Source organism: Tamandua tetradactyla, chromosome 2 (assembly GCF_023851605.1).
Source record: "Tamandua tetradactyla isolate mTamTet1 chromosome 2, mTamTet1.pri, whole genome shotgun sequence".
Lineage (NCBI taxonomy): Eukaryota > Metazoa > Chordata > Mammalia > Pilosa > Myrmecophagidae > Tamandua > Tamandua tetradactyla.
In genome coordinates, this window is record NC_135328.1 from 67,046,528 (window position 1) to 67,068,231 (window position 21,704).

The window sequence follows — 21,704 nt, forward strand, 5'->3', positions numbered from 1 at the left end:
TATCTTGGCCCTTCCTACATTTGATTTAGAGTCCCCTGCCTATTTGATTATGTAGGGTACGGCAACTCTGCTTATTACTGAGTAGCTAATAAATAGACAGTTTTAAAAGCCCCCTACTCTCTGTTCTTTCTGCAAAAGAGAAAAAGAATCACTACAATGTATTGAAGATTACTTTTTTATTAATAATACAGAGGACATTGCTGAAACATAATGCTGAAGGGCTTTATTTTCCTTTTACTAAGATTTTTGTCAACTGTGAAGTTTATCTGTTAAGATCTAGATACTTGAGACTAAGAATAATAATAAGAGTTAATGCATATCAGTACAGTTTGCTACAGCAAGTTGAGCCCTATATTGACATTTTTCATTTTTCCAGGTTTTTTCCTGAAGGAAAATAACACTGGGCAAGAAATATGGTAAAAGTGTTCTTTACATAGTTCCCCATGTGTTTGAATGCTATATAATGAAGAATATATAATTCTTGTTTATACATGTTTATATGTTTTAATTTTTATGAACTATTTAATAAATCTGATAAATATTTATTGAGGTTTGATGATGTGCTAGGCACTATATTAGACATTAAAATGTATGAAACATATGTTAGAATGATTTATTTTTTACTATAATAGCAATCATTTGTTAATCAAAGGTTAATTTGCCCTAAAACACAGATGGATAGAGACTAGATCAATCTCCTAAAATTGGGCATATTTTGTATCAATCTATATGGCTTCAGTAATTTTTCCTTAGCCTTTAAATTTTTGTACAAGTGTACTACAATGGATAATTTTGGAAAGTAGCCCAATTTATTGGTAAAATTTTTAAAGTGTGACTTTTTTATCTATATATGCTGTAAGAAATGTTGTTGAGGAAATTATTTTTGCTGTGTATGACACATGAAATCTTATAAAAAATGCATTTTATATTGGCAATAAAATTGGGAAGCTTTTATGTTTTGTGGGTTATATAATCACCATACAAATGAGTCTATTATGTTGAGTCTACACAAACCATACACATGTATGTGTGTTTATGTTTGTGTTAGTAAGCTAATACAGCTTATTACATTGTGTAGGAATAAGTTAATACTAGTACTCATTCTTACTATGTGCCAGGTATTGTCTAAAGGCAATAGATATATTAATGCTTTTAATAGTCACGACAGCCCTATGAAGAATATATTGTTATTAATACCATTTTATAGATGAAGAAAATGAGCCATATAAGCATTATTGAACCTGCCCAAGGAAACCCAGATCACAGATGGTGTATGAAGCTGTGATATAAATCCAAGAAACCAAATTCTGAATTGGTGTTCTTAACCAGTGGTTTTCTTTGCACATGTGTAGTTTACATATGTGTTGCATGTGAATTATGCTGTACATGGAAGGTGAAAGAGTATTAAGAGCCTAGATTTGCCATTATAAAGAACTGAATTTATTTTCCAGCTTTTACTTTTGCTAATTATGTAGCCAAGGAAACTATCTGCATGTTATGTGTCTTCAGTAGGTATAAATATTACCTTTCTAACAAAGTAAATGGGAGAATTAAATTAATGTTTACAGAGAATAGAATATATATATGTATATATATATATATATATATATATATATATATATATATATACAGCATGATGTCAGGCCACAAAATAGTCAATAAAGGTACTTCATCTGTGGCTTTTCTCAGTACAATATCTTAACTGTATACATTGATTAACCAAAAGTATCATGTTAATGATGTTTTTGGCAGGATTAGAGAGGATTTTGATTCTAGATTGGTAAATGAAGTCCTTATTTTAATGCTATACACCCACGCACACACACCCCACAGACAAACATACCTGCAATAAAGTACCATAAAGTGGCATGAGATTATTTTTTCATGAGCTACATTATTTCTGATAAAATCATAGAGACAGAAAGTGAGAAAGAGGAAGAGAGAGAACATCTAACAGGATAAAATGGGAATATATCCACATAAGTTCAGTTTTAAAATATATGAATGAAATATTTTCTTTAGTATAATTTATTTCATTAAACTTTGTAGGAAATCCTTAATTTAGTCAGGATTTTGTGATACTAAGTCATATGAGCTTTCCTGAGCTTATGAAGTAGGGGACTGGAAGTTTGAGTTAGATAGGAAAGGAGAAGGTATCAATTTAAATTGTAATGGAGCCAAAATAGGTCATGAAATAAATATTTAGAGTATCTTGGACATTGTCCCAAGGAGAACTCTTTCATGCAAATAATAAAGAATACCATAAACAGAACATAGTGTGACTCATTCCCTGTCTTACACAGTGGGCTTTCTTGTTTGCATGCCCTGGCATTGATCTCTATAGTGCACGACAGAGACTGAGTATGGATTGAGAGAAGGGATGGTGATGACATCTTGGAGCGTCTGTGGAGCTGCTTATCACAACTTCTCCTGCCTCACCCTAGATTAGATTCTAATTCAGACCGTGAAGTGCTCCAGATATAGTCTCTATACTTCTTAAGCTTCCAAGTTTCAGAAAAAGCGGAGTGCATATATATTCCAAGTGGTTTTTGAGCCAGAAGGGAGGAAATCAAACCTCTTTGCTTGTAGTTATCACTATATATTTTCTATTTCATTATTTTTTATCCTACCCTTCTCCATTCAGTCCCCCATTTGCCTCCCTTATCTCTTCTCTGTCTCTTTCTTATCTACATAACTTAAAAGGTAATCAAAATTTTTGATTCCTGTAGAATAATAAGAATTATTTAATCCTAACTGCTTCACATATGTATATCAACATACGCAGATCAATGAGAAGAATAAATAAAACTATAGAGTCCACACCTATGGCAAAACTAGGATTTAAAGAATACTACAAACCTTAGTTTACAAGTAAGTGGGAAAATTAAAAACCTGAAGCCAACAGAGCCAGGCAGATTGCACAGAAAACAAGAAATTTAAGGAGGCTACTTGCAGTTATAGAGGACAGTTTAATTCACCTCCAGGAACAGTGACTCCCACCCTCCTTGGTGAATTACTGAGTTCTGATCTAGGACTAGAATGCTCAATAAACATCAGATTTGGACAAAGTGCTGTTGTGTAAACCCTATTCTGAGCTTTGGCTAATTTTTGTGCAGTGGTGCAGATGGTCTCCTCCTGTCGCATCCTGCTGAACCAATTATAGGTGTCATCTTGAAAGAACAACCAAAAGAATACCCAGTCTGGCCTGGGCAGTTTGAATTTACCCCAATGTAGTGTGAATTCTGAAGAAAGTGGTCCTAAATGCCAGGGTGATCAGTCCATAAGCATTTATTAAAGGAACTCTAGTACGAAAAGCTGATGCTACCTTACAATGAACCGGGAGATAGCAAGACTTTCATTCAGGCATGTCTGTGCCTATGGCAGCCGCTCTACAGATTATATGTGGTTGAGGAACAGTAGTGACTAAGTGACAGGAGCTTGTGTGCAATGGTTGGGAAAACAATTGTTGCATGATTGTACGTGCTCTTTTCTCAAAACAAAATATACTTAGGATGGGCTGCACTTATGGTTATAGCGGCCAAAGCTTGGTGTATTTCCAGAAGTGTTACAGAAGGAATGTCTGAGTAGGAGATAGGGCCTCAGTTGATTGTAGGCCAGGTAAGGATGCTGTATGTATTGCACTCCTCAGTGCTCCTTTACAATGGCAAAGCAGCCATGTATACTATGCTATCAATAGAACAGAGTATTCTGTTCACAATCATACTTGTCCAGAGTAAATTATTACTTACATCTGTGTATGTGCTATTCAAATATCCGTTTAAATCTGTACTCACTGACACACTGTTCTTGTCTGCATATACTCTTATTGCTCAATGCATGCTTAAATAGCCATCACTGTCATGTCTCAGGCACCACGTCGAAAATCTATATTTGTAGTGATATTTGAAGATAAGGTGAGTCACATAGCTGAATATAATTTAGCCTATGTTTATTTTAAGAAATAAATCTTAAACTTCTTAAATCACATGAAAATAAAAAGAAAAGCATATTTTCTATACAGTCCAGGTTACTTAATTCTATTGTTAATAATTAGAAATATCCGTGACAAATCAATTTTATTCTTTTTAAATTTATCACTGTTATATTCTCATATACACACACAAGCACACACATGTATACAAACATATATTAAAGTTTAGAATAGAAAAAGTTAAGGATTTAAGGAGTGTGACAGAAAAAGCAATGGAGACTTTTATGCCTCAGATCTTTCTGAAAAGAGAAAGGTGAAGGGTTCAAAACTCAAGCAGCCAAAAATGTGTACTTAACTATTAGTAGAAAGGAGAAATAAAAGTTAAATTAAGACGAACTTGAAAAGTAATTCCAGGCCAATTTCAATATTTACCTTCTGCCTGGGGAAAACCCAAGGAATTTATAGGATTGGATTGAGAAGTAAGTGGGTATTCAATTCACATAGACAATATAGGAAATAGAATTCGATTAGTGTCTTGTGGTGAAAATGGATTTATTATATGAGGTTGCCAAGGAAATTTACTGTTTATATGCAGCTAGATTATGTACATCAGTGCTTGATTTTGTAGACAGGTAGATATATGCACATAAATGTGCATACATACCTACAACATGTATATACAGCACTACTTTGGATATGATGATGGAGTACACTTCACTATGATGAAGGATGCAAGTGGATATCCCTTAATCTATTAAAGTGGACTTCAAAGCTTTTTAACTATGATCCCACCATAAGTGATATATTTCACATTGCAATCCACCATACAAGCACATGCATGCACACACAGAGAAAAGAAGTTTTATTGAACAATAATTAGCCCTCCTCTTTACACGTGAAATGTACTTTTTTCAGTTGTGTTTTTCTAACCTGTTTCATCCTATTCCATTCCGTACTTTACAAAATGCTGACCATCACTATTTAAATTGATTTCATGACCTATTAATGGGCTCAAACTACATTTCCCAAAACTGGGAAATTTCAAAAAGGCATGGAATATTCCTAGTGTCCACTTGTGCATATTCCACAATGCTAAAAACTGTCTTTGCACAATAAGCATAGAAGCCATTTAATAATACATTTGATTGGATGAAAGAAAATGTAACACGGAAGAAAACAATGCAAGAAAATATCTGTGGAGATTGATTTCTTAAGAATGGAGAGAAACAAAGGTATATCTGCTTGAGAGGAATGAAAGGTCTGTTTGGATCACTTTATATTGCTGATGAAGTAACTCTCAGTATGAGTCAGCATAGAAATATTTTCAAATGCATATTAATTTCATGAGTACAGTTCTAACATGCTAAGCTTCTCTGGTAATTTTGTTTTCAGTAAGGATAAATGCTGTAAACTCATGAAATTCATTTGCAGAGGATAATTAAGTGTGCTCAAATTTCATAAAGGTAGTTTAAAAGCACATATTGTACAATGATGCCTGTTTTTCAGAAAATTTATTTCTAAAATATGTAAAATTAGAACTATGTATGTAGACTCTGGTAATGATCTATCATTCATTTTTAATGCAGTGCATAGTGAGCCTAAAATTAATATTAAGCCAGTGTCTTTTTTTAATATTCTCACAAATTAACAAAAATATAAGGATGTATTTCAGATTAACTTGTAGCAGAATCATATCCAAGAATACATATAACAATATCTAAAACTTTGCGATTAGACATGTATATGGGTAAATAAGCAATAGTCCTGAAAAATAACAAATTCTCCTTGGGATATTACATTATCAGTCATGCTCACTTAATGATTATTAGCCAAATCTTGTCGCTTTCTTTCTGATATCTAATTTAAATTAACTTCATATAAGAAAGAGAAATTAGGGGAAAAGTTTGAGAGAGCAGTGAGGTGCATTTAATATGTAGGACTCTGTAAAGCCTCAATGGAAGAAGCCAGAAAGCAACATGCATATACTTGTTTATAAATGTATTGTCCAACTGGAATGTATTAGAGTAGTATGGGGAGAGTACAAAATTTGAGTACACTCGTGAAATTTTTTAAAATTTTCTTTTTCGAATCTTTTTTTCTCTTTTTAGGCTTGCATGAAATATTATAATGTCAATCAAGATGCATTTATCAGTAAAAATTGCCCCTATTTATTCCTAAGCATGTACATTCTAATTTCTTTATTTATAAATAAAATTTTTATGTAAAATATGTAGAAATAGATTTTGGGTATATTAGCAGGAATTAGGTTCCTTAACAGATTACTAATCTCAGAAATGAGTGAGAGAAACTTCTAATTTTCTGAAGTTATTACACAGATTCTTAAATAGTTATGACATGAATAGTTCATTCAAAATGTATTTATTGCATACCTGTGATCTATACTCTCCACTAGATAAATACAGAGAGGAATCAGACAATGCATTAGTCACGGTTCTCTAGAGAAACAAAACCAACAGGAGATTTCTATAAATATGACAGTTCCAAAGAAGAGTCTGGATGAACTCTGCAGGAGAAGCTTGCTGGCTGAAGAAGTGGTGAAAAAGTCTCTCTTCTTACTGAAAAGTCTTCAACTGATTGCATTATCTCATTGGTGGGACCTGCGCCTTAGTCAATTGCAGATGTAATCAGCCACAGAAGCAATCAACTGACTGATGAGTTAAGCCTCCTGCCTTATCAATCAGCCGTGAAATACCTTTGCAGCAGGGATCAGGCCAGTGCTTGCCTGACCAGACAAATGGACATCATCACTTGGCCAAGTTGACCCCAGAACCTAACCATCACAGTCTGCCCCCTTGTCAACTTGACAGTTATGCACATTACCTTGAAACACGCTTAATTTCAAAACAGAACACAATAACAGACATATGTTTTGCCTAACAGTACTCAGGTGTCCTACAAACAACTGGAAACAAACTATATCTTTCCAGAATAGGGTTCACATCCTTAAGTAGCATTCACTTTTAAACTTCATATCCTATGACTTAAATACTATAAATGAACAATGCAATTTATGTCATATGCTAAAAGGAAAATAAGATATTTGCTTATGTACAAATGCAAACATATTCATAACAAAACAGGTAGGAAATATTCATACAATCACAGTCCTCATTTCTGTAATGGGTCAGGTGTTCATAGTTCATATTTATCACTACTTTCTTCTACTACCCATTCCATGTTCACTTTACATTCAGCAAGCACTTCAACTGGACGTGGTTCTTTGCCCGGGGGAGGAGGGAGGGTGACCCAGACCTTCATTCTTGAAGTTTCTGGGCCATTGGTAGTCCTGCCTAGATTGGGTTGTTTCAGTTTTCCATTGACTTTAATCATAGAGCTTGGTAGTAGTAAGGGAATGCCCTAGGGGATCTCCTGTATTCCAGGGAAACTCTTCTTTACCTCCATTGTGTAGTTGCAGTCCTATTATCACTTGATAGTCATAATCAATCACCCCAGACAGAGCAGTAATCCCCTTTTGTGTTTGTCGATTCAGTGGCATGAGAAGTCTAAAGTGGCCAGGTGGCAGTCTTAACTTCCAGTTCCAATGGAAACATTGTTGTGTCTTCTGGTAGGAGCACTCCTCCTTTTGAAATTAAGACCTATAGACTAGCAGAGTTGGTTTCAGGGACAGGAAGCAAGTTTTCCTAGTGGGTCACAGGGATGATGGTGAGTGGTGCCACTCCCATTTCCACCCCTTGATTACTGAACCCCTGAATCCTGGTGTGTTGGTTTGAAAAATTATGTGCCTTGAAAAAGGCATGCTTTGATCCTGATCCAATCTTGTGGGTGTAATGTTTATTTTAATCCTTATTCAATGATATAGTTTGTAATCACTTGATTAGATTATCTTCAAAGAGATGTGACTCACTAAATTGTTGGTGTTAACCTTGGATTAGAGGAAGATATTACTTCACCCATTTCAGGTAGAATTAATTTGCTGGAATTTTTTAAAAAGAAGAGAGCGTTTTTTTTAAAGAGCCTCAAAGCAGAGAGCCCACACCACAAAACACCTTTGGAGATGAAGAAGGAATATATCTCCTAGAGAGCTTCATGAAAAAAGAAGCCTGGAGAGAAAGCTAGCAGACCTCACCATATTTGCCATGTGCCTTTCTAGTTGAGAGAGAAACCCTGAACTTCATCAGACTTTCTTGAGTGAAGGTAACCTCTTACGGTGCCTTAATTTGGACTTTTTATAAACTTGCTTTAATTGGGACATTTTCATGACCTTAGAACTGAACTGTAAGCTAGCAACTGAATGAAGTCCCCTTTTTAAAAAGCCATTTCTGGTATATTGCATTCTGGCAGCTAGCAAACTAGAACACCTGGCTATGGAGAAATAACACCGTAGAGTGGACACTGATTCAGAGCGTACACAGCCTCCTGAAAAACATCGCCCCAGCCCTGCAAGGCATTGCCACCTAGTTGGCACAATAATTGGGTGTTTAAAAGACCATTCCACTATTCTATCAACACAGCTACCTCTGCGTGATGGGGAGCATAGTAAGACCAGATAATTCCACGAGTATGTGCCCATTCCTGCACTTTATTTGCTGTGAACTGGTTTCCTTGATCAGAAGCAATGCTGTGTGGAATACCATGGTGGTGGTAAGGCATTCTGTAGGTCCATGGATGATAGTTATTGCAGAAACATGGCATGCAGGGAAGGCAAACCCATATCTGGAGTATGTGTCTATTCCGGTTACAACAGATCACTGCCCCTTCCGTGATAGAAATGGTACAATGTAATCAAACTGTCACTTGGTAACAGGCAAATCGCCTTGGGGAATGGTGCCGTATTGGGGACTGAGGGTAGTTCCCTCACTTAGCACTCAGCAGTAGCCATAACCAGGTAGGCCTTGGTGAGTGGAAGTCCATGTTGCTGAGCCCATGCATAACCTCCTTCCTAACCATCATGCCCATTTTGTTCATGAACCCATTGGGCAATAGCAGGAGTGGCTGAGGAAAGAGGATGACTTGTATCTATAGCACAGGTAATTTTATCCACTTGATTATTAAAACCTTCCTCTCCTGAATTCACCCGCTGGTGAGCATTCACATGGGACACAAATATCTTAATGTTCTTTGCCCACTCAGAAAGGTCAAACCACAAATTTCTTCCCCAGACCTCTTTGTCACCAATTTTCCAATCATGCTCCTTCCAAGTCCCTGACCATATAGCCAAACCACTAGGAACAACCCAATTAGTCAGTTTACAAACACACCTCTGGCCAATTCTCCTTCCAAGCTAAATGAACAACCAGGTTCACTGTTCGAACTTCTGCTGGAAATCCACTGGGAGGATTTCTCCTCACCACTGTCCTTTATGGATATCCCAGAATAGAGTTATAGTGCTGGAGCTGTCCACTTCTAGATAATCCCTGCGTGTCATGCAGAACTATCTGTAAACCAGGCATGAATTTTCTCTTCCTCAGTCAACTGATTGTAAAGTACTCCCTAAAAGGCCCTAGCTCTGGTCTTGGAAAGAGAAGGTAATGTTGCAGGAGCGGGAGCAATGGGCATTTGGGCAGCTTCCTTGTGTAACTTACCTGCACCTTCAGGAACTGCTCAAGCCCTATCTCTTATATACCATTTCCATTTTATGATGGAGTTCTGCTGTGCACACCCAAATTTATGGCTTGGTAGGTCAGAAAACACCCAGCTCGTAATAGGCAACTCAGGTCTCACGTCAACTTGGTGGCCTATGGTTAAGCATTCAGCCTCAACTAAGGCCCAGTAGCAGGCCAAAAGCTGTTTCTCAAAAGGAGAGCATTTATCTACAGAGGATGCTGAGGCTTTGCTCCAAAACCCCAAGGGTCTGCATTGCCATTCTCCTATAGGGGCCTGCCAGAGGCTCCAGACAGCATCCCTATTTGCCACTGACACTTCCAGCACCATTGAATCTGCTGGATCATATGGCCCAAATGGCAGACCAGCTTGCACAACAGCCTGGACATGTCACAGAGCCTCCTCTTGTTCCGGTCCCCACTCAAAACTATTAGCTTTTCTGGTCACTTGATAAGTGGGCTGGAATAGTACACCCAAATAAGAAAAATGTTGTCTCCAGAATGCAAAGAGGCCAACTAGGCCTTGTGCATTTTTGGTTTTGGTCATGGAAGGGGCCAGATGCAACAGCTTACCTTTCACCTTAGAAGGGATATCTTGACATGCCCCTCCCCACTTGACACCTAGAAATTTCACTGAGGTAGAAAGCCCCTGTACTTTTGTTGCATTGATCTCCCATCCCCTGACATGCAAATGCCTTACCAATAAGTCTATAGTAGTTGCTACTTCTTGCTTACTAGGTTCAATCAGCATGATATCATCAGTATAATGGACCAGTGTGATGTCTTGTGGAAGGGAGAAGCAATCAAGGTCTCTGCAGAAAAGATTGTGACATAGGGCTGGGGAGTAGATATACCCCTGAGACAGGACTGTGAAGCTATAGTGCTGGCCTTGCCAGCTGAATTCAACCTGTTTCTGGTGATTCTTAGTGACAGCTATAGAGAAAAAAGCTTTTGCCAGATCATTATCTGCATACCAGGTACCAGGGTATATGTTGATTTGATAAAGTGATGATCCCACACCTGGAATAGCAGCTGCAATTGGAGTCATCACCTGGTTAAGTTTATAGTAATCCACTGTCATCCACCAAAGAACCATCTGTTTTCTGCATAAGCCAAGTAGAAGAGTTGAAAGGAGATGTGTTGGGAATCACCACCCCTGCATCCTTTAAATTCTTAAGAGTGACACTAATCTTCAGTCACTCCAGGAATATGATATTGCTTCTGATTCATAATAGACATCACTCCATGAATCAAAACCAGTATAGGGATTCTGCCAGTTACTGAGTTTGTCACTTCCAATTATGGATTCTGGAACTGGGAAAGTGACCACAGAAAGGGTCTGGGGACTGACTGGACCCACTGTGAGATGGACCTGAGCTAAAACTTTATCACTCACCTGACCTCCATAAGCCCCTACTCTGACTTGTGGACCAGGGTGATGTTTTGGGTCTCCTAGAATTAGTGTCACTTTGAGCCATATTTAACAATCCCTGAAATATCTGATAATTTCCTTTCACCCAGTGCACAGTCACCTGGTAAAAGGCCATAGGTCTCCTTGGGGAAGGCTGGGAGGAAGGTAACAGTATAAATTTTGGGCCATGCAACAGGGTCCTTCCCCAAGTGTACCCAGTCCTCCCCTCATTCAGGGGGCTCTGGGTCTATAAACCATCTCAAATCTGGAAATTGATTAAGGAACTGTGACTTTTTTTCTATTATTCAAATTAGACTTCTGTTCACTTGACCAATAATTCTTCTGTTTTTGCAGCTCAAACAAGAACTTAGTAGACTGCCCATCTATTTTACTTCTAGGTACCCCGTTAACTGCTAGCCAATGCCATAAGTCTCTGCAAGGCAGATTATTTTAACTGTTGCTTTGAGTCTGCTGTCCATTATGGTGGGCACATCTGCTTTGTCTATGGTGATTAACTGTCACCACATAACTTCTGCCAACTCAGGATCCAATCATCCCCATTAGGTTTAAGGTTTCTAGCTCAATGACAGTAGTTCTCACAGGAATATCTGACCTACAGAGAAGGGTGACTACAGAGCTCTTCAAGGGTGATGGAGCTAGTCTCACAAGTTTATTTCTCAAGGTTCTGGTGAAAGATATGTCCTCTGGACATTCCTGGGGTGTGTGAACAGGTCTTCCATGATAAAGCCATTCTATCATTCCAGTCTCCATAAGCCTCTGGATCCCCTCATCGCCATCATACAAGGAAAGTTGTGGCATTTTGACCTCAGGTAGTATCGACCACGTTTCAGCCAACCATCCAAACAAACTGTTAATGCCTTTTCTAGCCCCTCGTGCTACAACACGAGATTGAATGCAGAATCTCTGCTTAGTGGGCCCATATCAGTAAATTTAGCTTGATGCAACTTTATATTCCTTCCACCATTATCCCACAACCTTAATATCCATTCCCACACGTTTTCCTCTGATTTCTGTCTATATAGGTTGGAAAACTCATGCAGTTCTTTTGGAGTATATTGTGCCTCCTCATGGGTGACATTTGTACCTCACCTTTTGGGGCCTGTCAGGACTTTAATCTAGTTATAAATCTTGAAGTAAAGAGGGGTGATGGGGGTGGGTCATAAAGGAAATAGAAATGTCTTTTAAGCCAGTTTCACTCCAGAAGAATGAGGGCTGTTTCCCCAGGGGAGGTGATTTTAGGGTTAGCAGGCACTGAAAAGTTAATCTCATTCAGTGGAGATTGGATGGCAAATTCCTCTGGGCAGGATGAAGACTGCGAATCTGTTTTCTAAAGACAGGCTGGAAGTTTGGAAGCTCTTTACTCAGGGCAGTCCATTATGGGTCTATCTAGTAAAGGCTCAGCATGTTACAGGAATCCTGTCTCCCCATTGCCATTATTATCTAGCCATATATCTGCATCCCACATTTCAGGATCCCATTCTTTTCCAATAAAAGCCCTTACTTTAACAGCAGACTACCTTGTAGGTTGATATCTTAGTTTATGCTGTAAATCTGCTACTCGCGCAATGAAGCTCTGTGTCTGCTTTTCAGAGATCTCAAGTCTGTGACCACAAGAAATAAAATTTTCTGTCAGGGCACACATGGAAACTTTTACATCATTCATATGGCACTTAAGGTGCAAATTTGAAGCCTTCAGCTCATGCCATTCCCTCATCACTGTATCCAGTGTATCTGACAACAGCCAACAACATTATGTCTTTTTTCAAGTATCTACATTATTTATTTAAAGAGTTTTTTTTAAAGAGAGCTTGAATAAAGTCCTACTTTATCATTAAAAATATATAAATGTCTATGTATTTGTGTCCCAGAAAATATTTGGTAGCTAAATTGTTGCTTACTGTGGTATGTTCTGATGTAATTTTTAGACCTACAAAAAGGTCTTTTCTAGAGCAAATTAAAATATCACTAAGGTGAAATACTATTACAGGAGCAATGCAAAGTGGTAAAAATGAAAATATCAGTATCCTGTTGAATCATCTATAATTCAAAACTGCCCCAGATATTTACTTTTGCACTCAAAATAGGAATAATGTCAAATTTTACTAATATACCATTATGTGGCTGATTGAAAGAAAACAAGGATGCACATAATTGATCTTTATTTTGAGATAGCAATAAAGCTATAGACACCTGGAAGAAATCTTAATTAGTGAGTACATCCTCTCATAAATGTCTCAATTTTCTTATCAAAGAAAACATTGATAATAAAAACTGTTAAAGGAGGGGAAAAATGATAATAATAACTGTATATATGTGCATATATATATATATATATATATATATATATATATACACACACACACTAATTACAAGGAACTTTCTTGTAATATGCATACATATGTATTACAAGATGTATATATTACAAATATATATGTATAAATATATATATATATACTAATGACAAGGAACTTTCACATACTTCTTTGATACTCACAACCACCCTTTGCAAGACAGATTTCAGTTATTCATTCCAATGAATATAAACACTGAAGGATGCCAAGAAAATTTTGCTCTTAGGCATAATTTTCATGTATTTTCTAACACTACTTTCAGAAATTATAGTAGATATTTCTTATTTTAAAAATCCATCATTCATAGAGAAGACACAAAATTTCTGAAGTCCACCTCTAAATTGTTTTGGGATTCTTTCTGAATAACATTTTTGATTAAGAGAATTATTTCTTTGCTTCTCTCCCATTCTTTGAAGAGGAAATGGGTGTTGGCTTCCAGATGTAGGTGTTCTACAAATCAGTGCTAGATTCTTGCCTTTGGAGCCAATCATATCATGATTTAACTGTGCAGGAGATTGAGTCTTTCTCCCACTGTCTTTGGGCTGGATTTCTTTGTAGGAGTGGTAGAATTGTTCTTCAGTGCTGATAGAAAGCTTCTGCTCTTACCAGGACATTTAACTGTTCTATTGCATGTTTTATAAGTAATCTATATACTTTTGGAGTCTTTGCATTTTTTGACAACTTTTGCTTCTTTAAACGTAGTGTATAATTTTTTCTTCTTAATGAAGAAGTTTCTGTATTTTGGGTGTCAGTCTGGATAACATACTCAAGAGTTATCCAGCCCCAGCAACTGGAAACAGTATAGACAGTTTTCTTCAAAAGTGCTTTTTTTCATAGGAGATAGCAAGACTGGTCAGGACTGTTAGCTTGTAGTTTCTGCACTGCAGTTTCAAGGTAGTGTTTCTGCTTCATCCAGCAATGGCTACTGCTTCCATGCCATGGAAACCCAGTGAGAAAAGAAGCCATTATACCTCTTAATTCCACAAAACTCTCTAAAGGTGAAAAAACACTCTCACCCAGAGCCTTGCCTCATATAAGCATACAATTATCAGAATCTAGTGGTACTATTTTGAGTATCTCTCTTTCCAACTTACCCTATGGACTGTCAGTGCCATCGTGATTACTGGAAACAGTCATTAGTGCCTCTGAGTCTAATCAGAATAGAAAACAAGTTGTAAAGACACATTTTTAAGATTGTGTTACTCAATCTTAAACTCCCAGTACCAAGCTGCATTATTAGGGTTCTCTGGAGAGACAGAATTAACAGGGGGTATATGTAAATATGAGATTTATAAAGGTGTCTCATGTAACTATGGGAAAAGAAGAGTCCAAAATCCATGGGACAGGCTGTAAAGCTGACAGCTCTGATGACAGGTCTGAATGAACTCCACAGGAGAGACTTGCTGGCTGAAGAAGCAGTGAAAGAGTCTCTCTTCTTCCTTAGGAGTCTTCAACTGATTGGATTCTCTCTTTGGTGGGAGATACACCTTGGTTGATCACAGATATGAGCAGCCACAGATGATCAACTGACTTAATACACCAGCATTCTACTTTATTAACCAGCCATGAGATATCCTTGCAGCAATGGTCAGGCCAGTGCTTGCCTGACCAGACAATTGGCCATCATTACTTGGCCAAGTGGACACCAGAACCTAACCATCACAGACATTAATTAGTCCAATTCTTAAAAAGTATTAACAATTTAATGAGTAGTTTCCAAGTTATACACTCTATTTTTTTGCTGACTGTCTTGTGAGGTTGCAGGCAACCACATCATCACTGGAGAAGTGCAGCATATATGTCTGACAGTGCTAGGCAAATAGGATCAGTCATATATTGGGCTTTAATCAGATATAAATAGTTTGCCGACAGAAAACTCCAGGCTTTGTGTTTATTTCCTGAGTAATATGACTAAAACTTTGTATACACTGACAACCCAATGCATTATAATTGAGAATATTGTTTGACTTTATAATCATGTCTATGTACCCTCAGGAATAATTGATCACTGGATTTATTTCATTTTGCCATTGGGAGCGAAGTTCTGTCAAGAACCATGTGTATTTAGCTCAGTGCCTGACTCATAGTAGGATTGACTAGTATTTGTTTCATTTTATTTTAAATGAACTATAGTAAAATGTAAATATTTCATAAACATCCTAAAATCATGGAAGTAGGTACAAAATGCTAACTTTCCTGTGGTTAGTTTCCCATGTATGGTCCATATACTTACTGTGCAATATAGGAAACAAATGGTAATTCAAATGTGAATGTGGTGGAAAGTGAATACCTATTTTTAAAAAAAATGCATGCCATTCTGAAGCATCAGTTTCTGATTTGGGAACTTCAGTTTGACTTCTGGCTTTGTCAGTAACTGTACTGAAGAGTTACCTGACCTCATGGTGAGGCAAAGCCTGGTTGAATACACTCGCCATAACCGTTTCTTCTGCCTATGATCCTTAACCTTTACTGGGAAAGTATACATTACTTTCAGACATCTACTGAGTTTATCTTCAGTAAAATAAGAAACTTACATCTTAAATTATAAACTCTGTGGGAATTATCCCACAGAGTAAGAGAATTGCTTCATTTTCAGAAGGATATTTTAATCTTCCTCCTGTGAGCGGAAAAAAATTACCTTCAGATTAGGGAAACAGACTAGATTTGTATGTGTAGCTGTAATAACTGTTATTCAGAAAAGTTTTGCATTAGCCCAAGGGATAAAAAACTAAATAAGAATGAACTTTGGTTGTTAAAGAAAAAAAAAGTTAAACCAAGCATAGCATTTCAGTCAGATCTCAAATGTACTCTCTTAATCCCACTTTTTTTAGGCATAACAAATATTCCATCTTTCTCCCTCCTCCACCCAAATTTATATGCATTGTATGGGCATGAGAGGTAGCTTATTTCAAGTATAATGTCAGTTGTGTTATTTGTGCTGTCATTCCTCTACTTTATACCCATATCAGATATAATCACAGTACTCCTTCCTGTGGATCCTTACAGCTTCCTAAAGAATGCCTGCCTCTGCTGATTTGTCACCCTTGCTTCTTTAGTGCGTGTTTTCTAGCTAAGAGAACTGGATTGTGATTTCAGGTCTGCTATTCATTAATTTCATCATCTTTAGTAAGCAATATAAAATCTCTGATCTATATTTTACTCTCCTGTAAAGTATAATGATAACAGCTATTTCATAGGACCTTTGCAAAAAGACTAAGCTAGTATTTATGACCACTTGTACCATAGTACATGGTAAATGACAAATAAATAGCATTTATAATTTAGGAGACCCTCATATATGTGATATGTACCAGGGCATCCAGTACATTTCACATCGTAATATTTAGGAAATTTATATGTCATTGTAAATGTCTCAGTAGACCTATGAGCATAGAAACCATAAGAGTAGAGACCATATAATCCCATCCTAAAACTTACTTAGCGTAATGTCTGACTCATAGTTGATACAGAGGAATGTTTGTTGAAAAACTGTCATGCTCATACCTCCCACCTTCTTTCACCCACTATGTTTCCCATTTAATTTTTTACTTCCAAATAAAATGTTAGCAAGACATTCAATGCACTGATTGCAATAGGAGTCTGAAGTACTTTCAGGTGATAAATTAAGCATATTCAATGTCATTGTTGCCTAATTTATAGCCCTACCAGACCAAGGTGAGGAAGTATGATGTTGGCAAGAGGAGGCTATTAAAGCGACACATACCATATAATCTCCTTTACTTTTGGGGAGTCAGCAAAATAAGATGCTAAAATTGCCCTCTATTGATTCATAAAATAATTCACTTTGACCAATTTCCTTGCTTTGTTGTACCACAACTTTTCTTCCATGCCCATAAATTTACTTTTTATTCTGAGATTCCGATGTGCATCACCATTGACTTATAGGAAATACATAAAAATTAAATATAGTAGTCACAAATCCCTTCTTTGATATGCTTTGGGATACCTGAATCAAGTAGAAATTCAGAATTAATACATTAATAAATATCAAGAGACAACAAAAGGGAAATAAATACAAGAAATATTATTTATGTCTTAAGCTAGAAAGTATAAGTATTCTGCTTCTACTATAGCCACCTTTCTCTGACACTGATCTAGAATCCATACACCTTAAGTTCTAACCCAAAGATGCTGTGCATCATAGGTGGCTTAACTAGCTCCTGGCCTTCTTCATTAGGAAAGTACCACCATATCACCTAGGAAATGGTTCCTGTTTTTTCATAGACCTGTTGCATTTCTGGAATTCACTTACAGAGCTCAGCATGCCCCCATTATTGAACACAGTGAACAATGTCCTCAGCCCTCAGTGATGTGATATATGTTGCATAATCTAGTATAATTCATACTAGTTAGGATAGTGCTATCTATTATAATAGGGAGACTGAACATTTCAGTGAAGTAATACAATAGAAATTGCTTCTCATGCAGGTCATGATCTTTGTTGCATGAATAGTTTGGCAAGGGACCTTTAACATGGAGTTTCTTGGGTCATCATGTTCATTTCTATGCCAACCAGTCAGAAAGCGGAGGATTTTATGGTCAGACATCACATCTACTCAATCTATTGCCTAAAACTCACATGTATATGGCCATACATAACTGCTAGGAAAGCAGAGTTTATAGTTTACCCTGTGCCTAGGAAGAAGAGGAAATGCAGTTTGATGAAAATTTTGTAATTTTTGCCACAAAAATAATACCTCAATACAATGAACTAAAATCTAAATTTGATCTATATGGTAGGAATTATATGCTTATGTTAGCAGTAGGTGAGACCATAATGCAGTCTCTTAAAGATTGAGTAATTGCCCAAAGTCATATAGGTAATTAGTGGAGGATTGTAGGAGGTTGTAAAATATTGTAGACTTTAGTTCCCAGTCTGGCATTCTTTCTGACATGTCATCTGGCAATAGAGGTATAATTTGTCACATTCCATCACTCCAAGATGCAGTTCTGCAGTTAATTGGGTAGTGAGTACATATAGCTTTATTCAGAGTGTTTTACGTATATTGTTTGCTTTTGACTCAGTGCACATAGGAGCACAGCTGAAGCTTATTAGTTTAATTAGAAGTCATTTAAGCATCATTCATTTCACTTTTTATTTGTTGTCAGTAATTTAGATTGTGAGCCCACTGGACAGGAACTGAAGTTAATTTCATGTTTTCTAGCTCCTTTGAAGGTACTGGTGGTAAATAAAGATAATCTAGTTATAATTATCCATTGTAAGCTATTTAAATACCATTTATGCTTGACTGCACTAAAATATGACAAACTTTTTAGAACTTTATTTCAGACAACCTTGTATTAAGAAATCCCCTTTATTCTATTTTAAACTACTTTTGACATTTTTTGGTGATCTTTTCTATTTTAATGATTTAAAAAAAATTGACATTCCTTTCATTTCCCTATTTCTTGGAAAGCATCCAAATGGTACAATAGTAATTTATAGCTTTTCAAGCTCTATGTGACTTAATTAAGCCCTTGCCCTTTAATTTTAATAATTGTTATTTTTATTATGATTGAAGGTTTTTTAAATATCACAAAAAATGAAGATAAAAAATGGTGATAGAAACAAAATAATGGTTTTTTTTTTTTGTTTTGTGAGCGGAAACTAGTTTTAGTATTAGCCCATTATAGAAATTTTAGCATTTAGCATGCCACCATGGTAAGTCTTTTTATGTTCATCATCTTTCTTTTCATGAGCCTCCAGACCTCTATGAAAATGTCCTAAATCCCCAACTATTATTCAACTGGCACATATTCTTCCCCTTGAGTCAGTTGCTAGAGGAAGGATTAAGTATAAATAAATCTGTTAGAATGTTTTGACAGTAGACAATATACAATGTCTACAGACTTACCTGAAAGGTCTTTGGACAGATAAGGTGAGAAGGTAGGGAGAAGGGATCATATTGTGTTTTTTAAATTTCTTCTCAAAAAGAATTGATAAAGTTATACGAAGACAGAATTGAGTATCCCTAGTGGAGAAAATCTGAAGGCTTTGGGTGACTGACATTAGAAACTACACATACAAACCAAGGGTTATTGATGGAGGGGCAAAATGTGATTATTAATGTACATCACTGCCTCATTTCTCAGTGTTATTAAGGAGCTGATGCCACAATAATGGAGGGCACTCTTTGAACATTAATTTTTTCTTCTTCATGATTTTAAGAATGAATCCCTCTTATTTTATTTGTTCAGTAAACATTGTACACCTCCATCTCTGAGCCAAGTGTTGGCCTCAGTACTACATAGATGTAATATCTAGCCTCATGAAATTTATTACAGACTTAATCACATTCTTTAATAAACCATGCTCATGGTTTATAGTTTTGTATTATTATGAGCACCAGTTAGTACAGTTTTACAAAATACACTGCAGCTATCAGATCCTTAAAATTTGTAGAGAGCTTTGTCTACAAATTGATCCTTTAGCTTTCCATTTTATATTCTTTAGAATCTTTGCCCCCTTTTATTATATTATTGTTTATTCACTCTGATCTACTACCTTACCTTGTGTTAGTTTTAATTCATTATATCACTCATCTTGACTTTCCAAATGAACTTCTTATTCTTTTAATAGAAAGCAAAGCACATGATTAGTTACCAGATTTTTATAGGATACTTCATGTACTATAAGAAAAGAATTAGTAAATATGTTAATCAAAGGGCCGGATAGGTAATACTTTAGGTATCTGTTGTGTGTTTTTACTTTTCTTTGTAGCCATTTAAAAATATTAAAAATCATTTTTAGCTTGCCAGTGGTCCAAAAACAGGCTGTGACTCAGACTTGGCAAATAGGCTACATTTTTGTCACTCCCTGATTGTACTGTAAAATCAGCAATATTTGAAATTCAACTGTGTTGAGTTCGAACAATTCCTCCTTTCTATACCTGCAATTGTAAAATGGTGTGGAAAGTAGAAAAGAGATGGACATGGAAAAAACCAACCAAGTGTATTGTCAGTCCCTGGCTAACAAAGCAAATAGTGATGCATTTTAGCTAAACTGTAATTTGTTACATAGATTTTGCAACAGTATTAAATATGCAGGCAAGTTGTGTAATATTGATGATATATATTAGTTAAAGTTTTTAGCTTTCAGAATTATTTTATTCTTAGACATTCCAATGCTTGAGATTTTACTGGCTAAACCAACAATCCCCACCCCTTTCCTTGTGATGTATTGTAAAGTAGATACGGTATACAATCCTTTAAAATTACCTTATATTTTAGTAAAATACATGAAGAAATCACATGATGTTTATTGAGAAACCTTTAGAAAAATAATCTCTAAGGGGTAGTAGCTACAATTTTGTTATCTTACAATACTACATACTATCAAGGAAATAAGTATGATGCCTCATTTTGAAAATATAGCTGTTCTAAATGGCTGAGCCTTTCACCTTGGGAAATGGATTGAATCAATTGGGCTCTTAGCTGGTTTTAGTAACCAAGGTAATTCTCCATAGCACTTAGAATGCTAAATTTAACTGTCAACTTGTAGCCTTGTATCTGCATTGTAAAAGCTGGCAAAGTATATACAGAGCTTTTACCAAGAGTAGAAATATCTAAGCTCTTTTCTGAGCATCTTTCTCCATCCCTGCTCCCGGAGAGATTTTTCCCTTACTACTGAAAAGGGCTTAAAGTATAATTTTAGTTTAATAATTACATTTTCCCTTAGCTCAGCAGTTGCTAAACTTTACAGTGGATATGAATCATCTGGAGGGCTTTGTTAATATGAATATTGCTAAGTCCTTCCCCTCTCCCACAGATACTGATTCAGTAGTTGTGGGGTAATGCCTATGCATTTATCTTTAAAGTATTTATGCCAATTCTCATATAAACATTTCATAGCTCCATATTTTGATAAGTACTGTCATTACTGATAAACTACTTTTATTCCTGAATACCAAAATAAAATTAAACTTCTTTTTTATCTGTACTTCCATAGCAACTTCCATTTCTCTGCTGTAATACTTATTCCTGAGATTGAATGAAAGTGTGATCTTGAAGAAGGTAGAATCACATCTGGGTTTCCAAATTTCATTCCAATGTTTTTTGTAATAAAGAAAGCTGCATTTACCAGCATGTGTCTTCCTCGGGTATTTGTAAACTTGTTGTAGATGCGGGGCTTGCCTTATTGTCTTTGTATCTTTCCCTGAATATCTGTACTTAGTAATGAGTAGGAACTCAATGAATAGGGCAATGTTCTTGACAACTATATTCAAAAGAGTGCTCCTTGGAATGGCAGATGTGATGGTGATGGCAAAAACTTGCACCTTCCAAATATGCCTGGGTTCAATGCCATTTTAATTTCTGAATGTGAAGACAAAGTATAAGGAAATGTGCTGTTCCCATAGCAGCCAAGAGTTTACAGGATAAATATGACT

The 21,704-nt window shown here is 36.3% G+C and overlaps 1 long non-coding RNA gene and 1 pseudogene across 1 annotated transcript in view; one reads left to right on the plus strand and one right to left on the minus strand.

Moving 5' to 3' along the window:
• LOC143660633 (uncharacterized) overlaps positions 1-21,704 on the plus strand; it is a 407,362-nt gene that overhangs the window by 182,244 nt on the left and 203,414 nt on the right. The window lies entirely within an intron of this gene.
• On the minus strand, positions 13,598-14,208 carry LOC143660623 (UPF0711 protein C18orf21 homolog pseudogene; annotated as a pseudogene).